The sequence below is a fragment of the Panulirus ornatus genome, chromosome 13 (genome assembly GCF_036320965.1).
Source record: "Panulirus ornatus isolate Po-2019 chromosome 13, ASM3632096v1, whole genome shotgun sequence".
Classification (NCBI taxonomy): domain Eukaryota; kingdom Metazoa; phylum Arthropoda; class Malacostraca; order Decapoda; family Palinuridae; genus Panulirus; species Panulirus ornatus.
In genome coordinates this window covers 31,569,585-31,582,165 of record NC_092236.1, presented here as the reverse complement: position 1 = coordinate 31,582,165, position 12,581 = coordinate 31,569,585, and the positions used below count along the sequence as shown (strand labels likewise).

Here is a 12,581-nt window from a genome sequence, read left to right as displayed (position 1 = left end):
CAGATATTAATTTCATCATTACTTAAATTACTGTATTTTTCTAAATTACAAAAAGACTTTGTGACATCAACACAGCTGGCTTCCCTGTCAGAGCACACAAAACAAACCATAGCCTAATGCAGACAAGGAATCTTTATCTAGTTTATTAGACAGGTTTACCACAAAAGATGGGTTTGTGTTCTTGGTCCAGTCGCTGTTTTCAATAAGATGGTCCAACTTACAATTTAGTGACACTTGTAGCCTATTGCATTCTTTCCTTAATTTATCATAGCAATAGTCCAACATCCGGTTCTTCCAGTGTGTCGGTATTGCCATTTGAAAGGCACGTTTCTTCTCTCTTGAAATGCGAAAAGCCTCCTCCATTTCAAGTTTCTTTAATTCAATGTTTTTATTTAAAATGATATTTTGGAATTGGTCAAATCGTCGACCAGACAGCTGAAACAAACGTTGAGGTAGGACAGATCTTGGCATCATTTGTTCATCAGGGCATTTCCTAAGGAATCCAAATCGTAACTTCAGTTGGTAAGCCTTGATTAGCGATTTGGAGAAAGCAGTAACGAAAGGAGAAAGTCCAGGACAGCTTGTAGAGAAGAAATAGAAGAGCCGTGTGGAATCCATGTTGGAAAGGATCACAGTTTTGCGCGTCATCAAGATATTCCTATGTGTCCACGGGGAAAATGAAACACGATAAGCTTCCAAGTGCACTTTCGTGTATTAATCACATCATCAGGGGAGACACAAGAGAGAAATATGTGAGTTGATATACATCGAAGAGACGAAGCTAAGAGCCATTTGGTAAACATGTAATTGTCCAAAACATACAAGGAGCGTTCATAAACGTATCATTTTACAAATCTTATCAACAGTAAAGTTATCTAATTTGTATGGACCTTCACTAATATTAAGATTACAATTCTTTGTGTACTTAATAATAGAAGATTCAATGATATTCCTCTTGGTAATAGAGTTAGAGTTAATAACTGAATGGCGTTACTCCAGTCAATACAATGATCATAGTTTTTAACGTGATTAAACAAGGCAGATAAGTCTAACTCTGTTGTGATTTTAGACAAAAGTAATTATTTATCTGAAATGAATGATCTTTTAAATGATGGCACAACATATTCTAAACTTAGTAAAACTCCCTTAAAAGCAGTTAATTCTCATTTCAATAAAGAAATGAAGCTGTTGTTGAAAGGTAACATTTCTCTCATCAAAAGTTTGTCATCTTTGTCCCATTCATTGCCATATATGTATGGACTTATCAAAACACATAAACAGAATTTTCCAGCAAGACCTATAGTGAGTTCAGTAGGCTCCATCACATATGAATTGTCAAAATGGTTAGTTTCTTTATTAAGACCTTTATTGGGTAAGGTATCAAATTCTAATATCATGAACAATGTAGATTTAGTCAACAAGCTAAACAATATCAATGTTAATTTTGATTTCAAACTAGTTAGCTTTGATGTTTCCTCACTTTTCACTAAAGTTCCAGTTGATGACCTTTTAGAATATCTATTTGATGTCTTGGATGATATTCATTTACCTGCTTCATAGTCTAATTTCATTGAACTGATAAAATTGTGTATAAAAGACTGCGTATTTCAATTTAATGTAGATTATTATGCTCAAAAATTTGGTATGGCAATGGGTAACCCTCTTTCACCTGTACTAAGTAATCTTTATATGGAATGTTTTGAAACAAAATTACTAAAGGATATCTTACCTTCTAATGCAATTTGGTTTAGGTATGTAGATGATGTTCTTTGTGTTTGACGAACAAATGAAAATTTACAAATATTTCTCCCCTTACTTAACAATTTACTACCTTCCATCAAATTTACAGTAGAAAAATGAAAATAATGGTATGTTACCATTTCTAGATTCCATGATCCATAGACAAGGAAACAAGTTTAAGTTTAGCATATACAGGAAACCCACCAATGTATGCTCATATATCCATTATTACTCATCTCAACATGATCAGTACACCTGCACCCTGAGCCACCGACTCTCGCTCCACTTACAAGAAGGTGGAATCAAACATCATCATGAACAAAAGCATGGAACGAGACTAACGAGGGAGATTATAATGAATAACATCAAAATCATTACTAGTTGTAGTGATCGCAGGAGACTACACAGATTAGAAGCCATTCACATAAGAGAGGAAGCCCCTGTCATCAACATCCAGACAAACAGGACCACAACCTTATAGCTCTATGATGGTCCGCCAATAGGACGTAGAGCTGATAATGCCTTGTCAAATTCCCGATTGCTCAGATGTGATTAATTACTGTGTTGTTACAAACATTCCATTATACAAAGGAATGTAAAGGTATCCATACAGCAGTGGACCACTGGGTCACTTCGAGGCTGATGGTGATAGTGGAAGATATCAGGAACTCACACATTAGTGTAGTGGAAGATATCAGGAACTCACACATTAGTGTAGTGGAAGATATCAGGAACTCACACATTAGTGTAGTGGAAGATATCAGGAACTCACACATTAGTGTAGTGGAAGATATCAGGAACTCACACATTAGTGTAGTGGAAGATATCAGGAACTCACACATTAGTGTAGTGGAAGATATCAGGAACTCACACATTAGTGTAGTGGAAGATATCAGGAACTCACACATTAGTGTAGTGGAAGATATCAGGAACTCACACATTAGTGTAGTGGAAGATATCAGGAACTCACACATTAGTGTAGTGGAAGATATCAGGAACTCACACATTAGTGTAGTGGAAGATATCAGGAACTCACACATTAGTGTAGTGGAAGATATCAGGAACTCACACATTAGTGTAGTGGAAGATATCAGGAACTCACACATTAGTGTAGTGGAAGATATCAGGAACTCACACATTAGTGTAGTGGAAGATATCAGGAACTCACACATTAGTGTAGTGGAAGATATCAGGAACTCACACATTAGTGTAGTGGAAGATATCAGGAACTCACACATTAGTGTAGTGGAAGATATCAGGAACTCACACATTAGTGTAGTGGAAGATATCAGGAACTCACACATTAGTGTAGTGGAAGATATCAGGAACTCACACATTAGTGTAGTGGAAGATATCAGGAACTCACACATTAGTGTAGTGGAAGATATCAGGAACTCACACATTAGTGTAGTGGAAGATATCAGGAACTCACACATTAGTGTAGTGGAAGACATACAGATAATCTAAAGATAAACCTGTATATTGTCAGTGTGACTAATGATGAGTCGCAAATAATGTTAGTCTTGAACTTGAAGGTAAATATTTATCAAGTTTATTGTGAAACGTATTTATAATGCTGCTTCCAACCACTCTAACTGGTACATTATTCCATGTTAACAATCATATTGAAGATAAAATACTTCACCTCATCTGAGGTCAAACGTTTGCCCACCATCATTACTACGAGTGACATCAGACGTGACGTCATTAGTAGATAGATATCTATATCTCATAGTGATTTTTGTTGGTAATACAGACAGTTAGTTTCGCTCTATTTCCAATGAACGTAACTTTAAAGTAAAGTACACACGGTAAAAAAGTATCTTCCCGGATGTGTCCGATGAATTTAGAAATGATCAATACGACTCGTGTTGTCTGGGTAGGGTTGGTGAGTGTGAATGTGGACATGTTTCCTCATAATTATGGCAACTCATCTTTATTGTTAATTCCATCGAAATATGAAATCAATATACAATTCAATATTACAATTTGTCCCAGCATTGGCACAGGGTCTTATCATATGATCATGATGAAATTGGATCATAGTTAGACCTGCCAAGTCTCCTCAAATATGGAATGTTTCTAATTGTTGGATTCACCAGGTCTCCATATGAGTGGTCTGTACCATGACAGGTCGCTAGATCTATGCTTGGTACGAGCCCTCACCTCAACCCGGCTCTTTATCTGATCTTGACTAACAGGTAGTTTGTTGTTAGGGAGGCTGGCTGCCTGGCTGGCACAGGGCTTTACAATATGACGGATCTCTTTGTACCAGGTAAACATACATGTGTATTATTGGAGTGATCAGAATATCTCCTTTATGACCAAACAATTTAATGGTAGTATTTCGTATAGAGTCAATGTAATGTTGGTATATTTGAAAACATATGAACAGTCATAAAGCCTGAATCCATAGTATATGTCAAACATTAAAGTTATATACATGTTGACTTTTATCATTACCAGTACAACATTGGTGAACTAATGGTCTTCAACCGGCGGTATGCACAACCTCAACAATCAGGAGTTGTTCATTATTTCTGTTATAAAGACTCAGGTACGTCATCCAAGGTAATGATTATTATCTTCTTTACAAGGATCACTTAAACTTGGAATAAAAAGATAATAAATTAAGAACCATATGTATATATATAAACATGGAGATATATGTATCTACTTGAGTCAGACGAATGCGTTATATACTTGAGAATGTGACTGACAACTTAAAGAATAATGTACAAACATTATAGTTGATGTGATAAAGGATTTATAATAAATATGTAGTGTGTTGCATCAAAATGGTTCTTAAGAACGAAGGCCTTTTAGCCAGTAAAAATGATGAGAAATTGGAAAAAGGTGTTGAAAGCATCATAATCATAAGCCCCACAATATATCATCCTCTGGATATCTAAAATAAAATCCATCACAAAATAACTAGGTTAAGACAGGATTCTTTCAGCATTTAAGAAAATATGTACTTTCCCTCTCCTTATCTCCTATCATTATTTCTTATGTTTACTTCCAACAAATGTCTTGTATATCATATAAAGATTCGTTATAGGTATTTGGTGAATATTGTCCAGCGACGCGTTGTATAACTCTCTGTTGTCAAAGTTCACCGGTGGAGTAGATCATATATTACAAAGCTGTGTCTCTCCACACAGATGTTACACGTCCCAGGTTAAGATATTTCCTTGATATGGCGTTTATCTAACATAGATATGTCTTCTATAAAGATCTGTAAACACGTTCTCCTGCGGGTCGATACCTAACACTTTCGTATTAATCATTTGTAAGTGACCAAGCATCACAAAGTTGTGTCACTTCCCACAATCGTTTTCATTAATCATTCAAACTATATTTCTTTCATCATTGATTTGATCTTTACAATAGATATTTATGTTTGTAATTTTCTTGATCATATCATTAGTCAGTTGAAGTGCACAATACGCTTGTCAACCTGGCCAGTCTACTGTTTTGGTTATATTATTCACAAGGTGTAACAGGACTCCATCCGTCAGCTGTGTCACCACCAGTGACAAGTCATCCTTAGCAAGGCTGTGTCATCCTCAAAGGACGGAGAGAAATAGTACAGTCTCGTCGGAGAACCTTCTTGCTCAAAGATGTCCATCATCCCCTGCTCCTGTGTGGAGTGCAGCAGCCACGAAGGTGTAGGAGCGCCATCAAAGGTGTGCTGGTGATGTGTGGTAATAATAATAATACTGTTCACACCATCATCAACAACCATTTCTCAGGTTTTTCTATCCTACTTGTCGTCACTGATGATTCTCTTGGATGTACATCTTTTTATATTAGGTTGTTCCATCTGTTCACACAATAATACTTTGAAAGGATTGTTAGTTGACTTTAAAGTGGAACATATAAAGGATTTATCATTTACTCACCATCCATAGGTCGCTGTACGTTTGAATGCACCATTCGTCGTACGAACAGGGTGAGAGCGTGTACGTCTCAGAATCATCTTGAACCCCTGGGAAAACTGTTCAAGATGATTCGATTGATGGTTATAACATGACCTTTACCGCAGGTATGACCCTTGCAATCAATAGGGGTGAAAACCTTACTTACATGGGCCAAATATTTAGTGAGCGTGTGTATGACCTTACAAATATCTTCAACACGTGCAGGTGTTCAAGTATTTTTGGTTGAGGATCATGACTAACTTGTTGACTTTATTAACCCTGGCAGTCGATGAGCCACAAGCCCAAATAACCAACCAACCTGGCGATTATTTTAGATGTCTTGCTTGAGTGACAATGTAGCACCTGGGTTGAGGCCAAGGACTTGTTACCCTCCTCCTTTCAGTCTATTTTTCTATCTCTTCTTCACAACACTCCCGAGAACCCTCCAGCAAACTCCACCACACTCCCCTTCCTGCCAAACCCTTCCCTCTACGTCGTCAGTAATCAAGACAGACATTCATAGCTTCATATGCAGCTACCTGCTGGACCTGGACCATCATTTTATGTTGAACTTATGGTTCACATTCTGGCTTCATGACCACAAGTTGATAGCCCTTAAATCCAACAACATATATACATCCTGTTATACAACTGATGTTACTGTCTGACGTATGTATGGTGCGGCTTGATGACCTTACCTGCTGATGGTCAAACATGTTATCATGTTGCAAATATCGTGATTTGTATGTTTTGTTGTGTGGCACAGATTCTGGTGTAGATATCTTTAATAACCTTTACCAGTTACTATCCAGTATAGTGAACGATAGACAGACTTACGTGTTACAGACTCCGTATGATAAACACCTGACGAATCTCGACACAAACATTTATCTGTTGGGTAAGATCAGAGAACGAGTCGTCCAGTGGTAGAACATAAACCTACAACATGTAACAACAACAACAACAACAACAACAACAACAACAAACAACTGTTATGTGAAGATCTAGTTATTCAAAGTGAGATGATCACAAGGAAGTTAGGGATATAGAAGAGTAGGAGTGAGGTATAAGCTGGAGGCGGACCCACCCACCGTGGCTGGTGCTATATAGAGCAGTGAGGGATAACACCATATCTTAACCCCTGGTGATGTGTGAGCTTATAAACACTGGTGGTATTTATGGCGGCCACCAACCAGGAAGTAATGTTCACCAGGTATTGCTCTGCTCTACACTGATCCAACAACTACAAGGATAATGTTGTTATAACCTTCTTGATCATGCTGGTTATAGAAGTATTATAGATACATGTTGGTGACACAAGGATAATGTTGTTATAACCTTCTTGATCATGCTGGTTATAGAAGTATTATAGATACATGTTGGTGACACAAGGATAATGTTGTTATAACCTTCTTGATCATGCTAGTTATTGAAGCATTATAGATACATGTTGGTGACACATCATAATGATGGTCTCGTCTGGTGTCCACATAACCACAGTACTTTACTACAGTACATACAGTAATATCAGTCGTAACAACACTATGTATGTAGTCGTGATTACCGTAACATGTGAGTGGCAAGATTGGATGACGTAACGTAACAATATCAGACTTCATCATTCTCAATAGTTTAGGTGGATCATGTAATATTTGGCGTTGCTTCATGTTTTATCAGATGATAAAATGATGGCTGGTCTAATGACCTTCACAAGTCAGTGGTCATTAAATCCCACACAGCAACCAACCACTCAGGATGACCAGGAGGGAGCCACCTGGTGCAGACCAAGTGTACCAGCCTGGTGGAGAGGATCAACTGCTCCACCTCAGGATAAGAGCTGCTCAAGTTCTGTAGTGAGGGACACTCCAAGTGGCATGTGAAACTACCAGTCTTAGTTATAAACTACCGCCCGGCTGGCCGGTGGGTGGCTGTGGCCAACATGAACCCAGGGACTACACACACACACACACACACACACACACACACACACCGCCCACTGACCTGACCACCGGCCGGTGGGTGTGGCCAACATGAACCCAGGGGGCTACACACACACACACACACACACACACACACCGCCCACTGACCTGACCACCGGCCGGTGTGTGGCTGTGGCCAACATGAACCCAGGGGCTACACACACACACACACACACACACACAGAGCAGCGCCAGGCTGGAGGCGGGGCATCGTGACGTCACAGGCAAGTCCCTCCCCCCGCCAGATCCAAACATGTGTTGTGTCTGGTGATGGCGGTTCAAGATTTCCCACATTTATATTGATCTTTACATTATCATCCACTCCCAAAGTCACCTGGCATTCTTGTGTTTCAACAACAGACGTGATATATGCAACACCAGGCAAACATTGTACCATTATCTGATAGGTTAATTGGTGCACAATCAAGAACCAGTGAATTTCATCGCCGCCATAAGTAAGTAAGGAAGGTGACTTTAATGATGATAAATACGACCTGGTATGGCTGTGTCTACACACTACCGCCATCTGGTCAACATTGTACATACCAACATTTAAACTGTGACATTCAACCACAAGGTTTAAAGTCGCTTATGAAAACGCGAACTTAAAATCTATCCATTTAAATCTACCATTCATCAATAAACATTTAAACACCGTCATTTGAACGTAAACCTTCCAGCTGCGTTATTTTACCAGAGTCCTTTAAGATACGTCATATAAACACGAAACTTAAATGTACGTTAAGCTTGTGCAAACCATCATTGAATCTCAAACTTTTGAATTAGAATTGTAATGAAAATGCGAACTTTTAACTCTGTCAAATTACAGCTATTGTACAAAATGATTCACTTAATTGACAAATTTTAATGTCAGTTAATTTAACGATATCCTTTGAGGTTCATCTTTGAAACACAAACCTTTAAACTTTGTCTCTAGAACTGAACACAACCATTAAGTTTCATAACTGGAATGGAAATTTGGATAATCTATCAAAATTCGTCATATAACGCGAACTTTTAAATCCTTCCATTCAGTTGGGCCGTTACTTGCCTGGCTGCCATTCATAATATGTCCTTTTATATTGTATGTTGACTACGCTCTCATTCATTCGTCATTTGGATCGTCTCACTGATATTCCATTCATAAACTTCATTCCTAAAGCTTATTTTTGACCACCATGTTGTTTCCTTAAGGTTTATAATTCTTTGTGTATTTAATAATAGAAGATTCAATGATATTTCTCGTGGTACTGGAATTAGAGTTAATAATGCCATCTCAGTTATCAACTCTAACTCAAGTACCACGAGAAATATCATTGAATCTTCTATTTCTGAATACACAAAGAATTATAAGCTTAATATTAGTGATGGTCTATACAAATTGGATAACTTTAATGCTGATAAAATTTGTAAACAATTCACCTTCTTGTCCACATAATAAGTTTATGATACGCTTGTTGTCTGTCTTGGACAATCACATGTTTACCATATGGCGTCCTAGCTACGTCTCTTCGTTGTATATCAATTGAGTGTTATATTTCTCTCTTGTGTCTCCCTTGATGATGTGAGTATTACACGACAGTGCACTTGGGAACTTATCGTGTTTATTTTCCTAGTGGACTCATAAGAGTATATTTGATCACGTGCAAAATCGTGATCCTTTCCAATATATATATATATATATATATATATATATATATATATATATATATATATATATATATATATACATATATATATATATATATATATATATATATATATATATATATATATATATATATATATATATTTTTTTTTTTTCATACTATTCGCCATTTCCCGCGATAGCGAGGTAGCGTTAAGAACAGAGGACTGGGCCTTTGAGGGAATATCCTCACCTGGCCCCCTTCTCTGTTCCTTCTTTGGAAAAATTAAAAAAAAAAACGAGAGGGGAGGATTTCCAGCCCCCCGCTCCCTTCCCTTTTAGTCGCCTTCTACGACACGCAGGGAATACGTGGGAAGTATTCTTTCTCCCCTATCCCCAGGGATAGTATATATATATATATATATATATATATATATATATATATATATATATATATATATATATATATATATATATATTCTTTTTCTTTCATACTATTCGCCATTTCCCGCGTCAGCGAGGTAGCGTTAAGAACAGAGGACTGGGCCTCTGAGGAAACATTCTCACCCGGCCCCCTTCTCTGTTTCTTCCTTTGGAATATTAAAAAAAAAAACGAGAGGGGAGGATTTCCAGCCCCCCGCTCCCTTCCCTTTTAGTTCGCCTTCTACGACACGCAGGGAATACGTGGGAAGTATTCTTTCTCCCCTATCCCCAGGGATAATATATATATATATATATATATATATATATATATATATATATATATATATGTATATATATATATATATATATATATATATATATATATATATATATATATATATATATATATATATATATATATACATATATATATATATATATATATATATATATATATATATATATATATATATATATATATATATATATATATATATACATATCCTTCAGTACGTTTACTTTCGATAATGAGGAACAGAAGAATAAGCCAAGAAAGTAAATTTCGTCAAAGACATCTCTCTTTTCTTAACGCTGCCTCGCAAAGATTTTCATTAATTCAAATTGAAGAAACAGACGTATTTTCTATTGTCTGGTTAGCTCAGTGGTAGAGCGTGAGTCTGACACACTCAAGGTCGTGGGTTCGAGACCCACACCAGACATAATTTTGGTCTTTTTCTTGTTTCATTTTGTCCGCATCACATGTGTGCAACATTCAGTATGTTCATCCAACGTTATAGTGAAGATCTTCACAATAAATTGAGGTTTTCGACCTTATCTGAAAGGGTCAGGTCCACCAAGACGTCCTTGAAATCTTCCAGAAGCTTCTGGCGATCCTCCTCCAACTGCTGGGCACATCAGAGTTAACATGGGCCGGACATCGGTTGTGGAACGACTTAATCTGCTTCCGGTAGTTAGCAGGGATGATAATGAGGGCTCTGACCTCATACCAGGTCAGCTTAGTTCCAGTCTATTGCTTAGTTCCAGTCTATTGTTTAGTTCCAGTCTATTGCAACGACAATAAAAAAGTAAAACATTTCTTCGTGGAAAATTGAGAGGAAAACACGACAGCAACATGGAGAACTACACTGTGGTTATTTTGCCGGCTAGTCGGCAACGGTCGGTCAAACACTATTTTGCCGTAGTAATCTCAGTACTTCATATAATACTATGTCACAAAATATGTTCTTGGGGGCGTAGCTCAGTGGTAGAGCACTCGCTTGGCATGCGAGAGGTCCCGGGTTCAAACCCCGGCGCTTCCATTTTTGTTATTTGGGAAATTCATTGTTTTCAGTGTTATATATATATATATGATATATATATATATATATATATATATATATATATATATATATATATATATATATATATATATATATATCGTCCGATCAGGGAAGTTAAGTAACGTTGGGTCTGGTTAGTACTTGGATGGGTGACCGTCTGGGAACACCAGATGCTGTTATCCCTGGGGATAGGGAAGAAAATATACTTGCCTCGTATTCCCTGCGTGTCGTACAAGGCGACTAAAAGGGGAGGGAGCAGAAGGCCGGAAATCCTTTACTCTCACTTTCAATTTTACAAAAGACGGAACAGAGAAGACATAAAGATATTGTAAAGATGTAATTGATATAAGATATAAGAATGAATGGAAGATACGGATGTAGCTGAAACAAGGAGGAATGAAGATTAAGGTGCAATGAAAATTATTCTGTAGTGAAGACAAATGTATATGTTGAGATTTTGTATTGAACATCAAGAAGTAATGATAATGATGAGAGTGTAGTGACGATGAGGGTTTAGTTAGGGAGTGGTGACAATTGCCTTTACAATGATGATAAGAGGTAACACAATGAGGAACACAAACTTTCCAAAGCTATGTTCAAGTCAGACATTGAACTAAGTTCGGTAAACAGAAGGTGATGTTAAGATGAGAGTGTAGTGAGGGAGAGTATAGTGATGATAAGGATATTGTCAAGATAGGTTGTGGTGAAGATACGAATGTAGTGAAGATACGAATGTAGTAGAGATAAGGGTTATCAAGGAGTAAAGTTTATTCAGAATGGTTATGTAGTGAAGATAAGAACTATTTCTAGTGAACGTCAGGGAGTACAATGATGATGGTATGGTAGAAATAACGGTGTAGTGAAGAAGAGGGTATAGTGAAGATATAATTAAGTGAAAATACGCTAGTAGTGAAGATACACGTTAGTGAATATGAGGTTGTAGTGAACTTAACCTTATTGACCTGATCCCCCAAATCCTCCAAACTACGTTCAAGGGCGGATCCAAAGCCAACCTAAAAGGCTATTTCTCTGTGTATTGTTAGTGGTGGTGGTGTGTGTAGGTGTGTGTAAACATCTATTTGCACTGTATTAGGAGGGAGTTTTACACTCATGGGCCCCGTGTAAGTACGTTGTTTGTGTGAACTGGAAAAATCTAAAGCCTTCCTTGAAACCAGCTTAGTCAAGATAAGGTCATATGAAGATGCGGTTGTAGTGAAGATTATAATGGGCCTTGCATAGTGAAGATAAAGGGATCAAGGAGAGGAGATATAGTAAAGAAGATTATAGTGAACACAAAAGGATTCAAGCTACGTGCAGGGTCGCCTTACGGACTCAATTGAACTTACATTTTAGGTCAAAGGCATCACTAGTACACCCCGTCCAGCCTTAAAATTTATCCGTGCACACACACACACACACACACACACACACACACACACACACACACACACACACACACACACACATATATATATATATATATATATATATATATATATATATATATATATATATATATATATATATATTTTTTTTTTTATACTTTGTC

General features: G+C 37.2%; 1 non-coding gene across 1 annotated transcript; it reads left to right on the top strand.

Moving 5' to 3' along the window:
- Nucleotides 1-10,339: 10,339 nt before the first annotated feature.
- Nucleotides 10,340-10,411, top strand: TRNAV-GAC (transfer RNA valine (anticodon GAC)). Its single transcript has one exon. It is a non-coding gene; the product is annotated as a tRNA-Val (tRNA).
- Nucleotides 10,412-12,581: the final 2,170 nt, after the last annotated feature.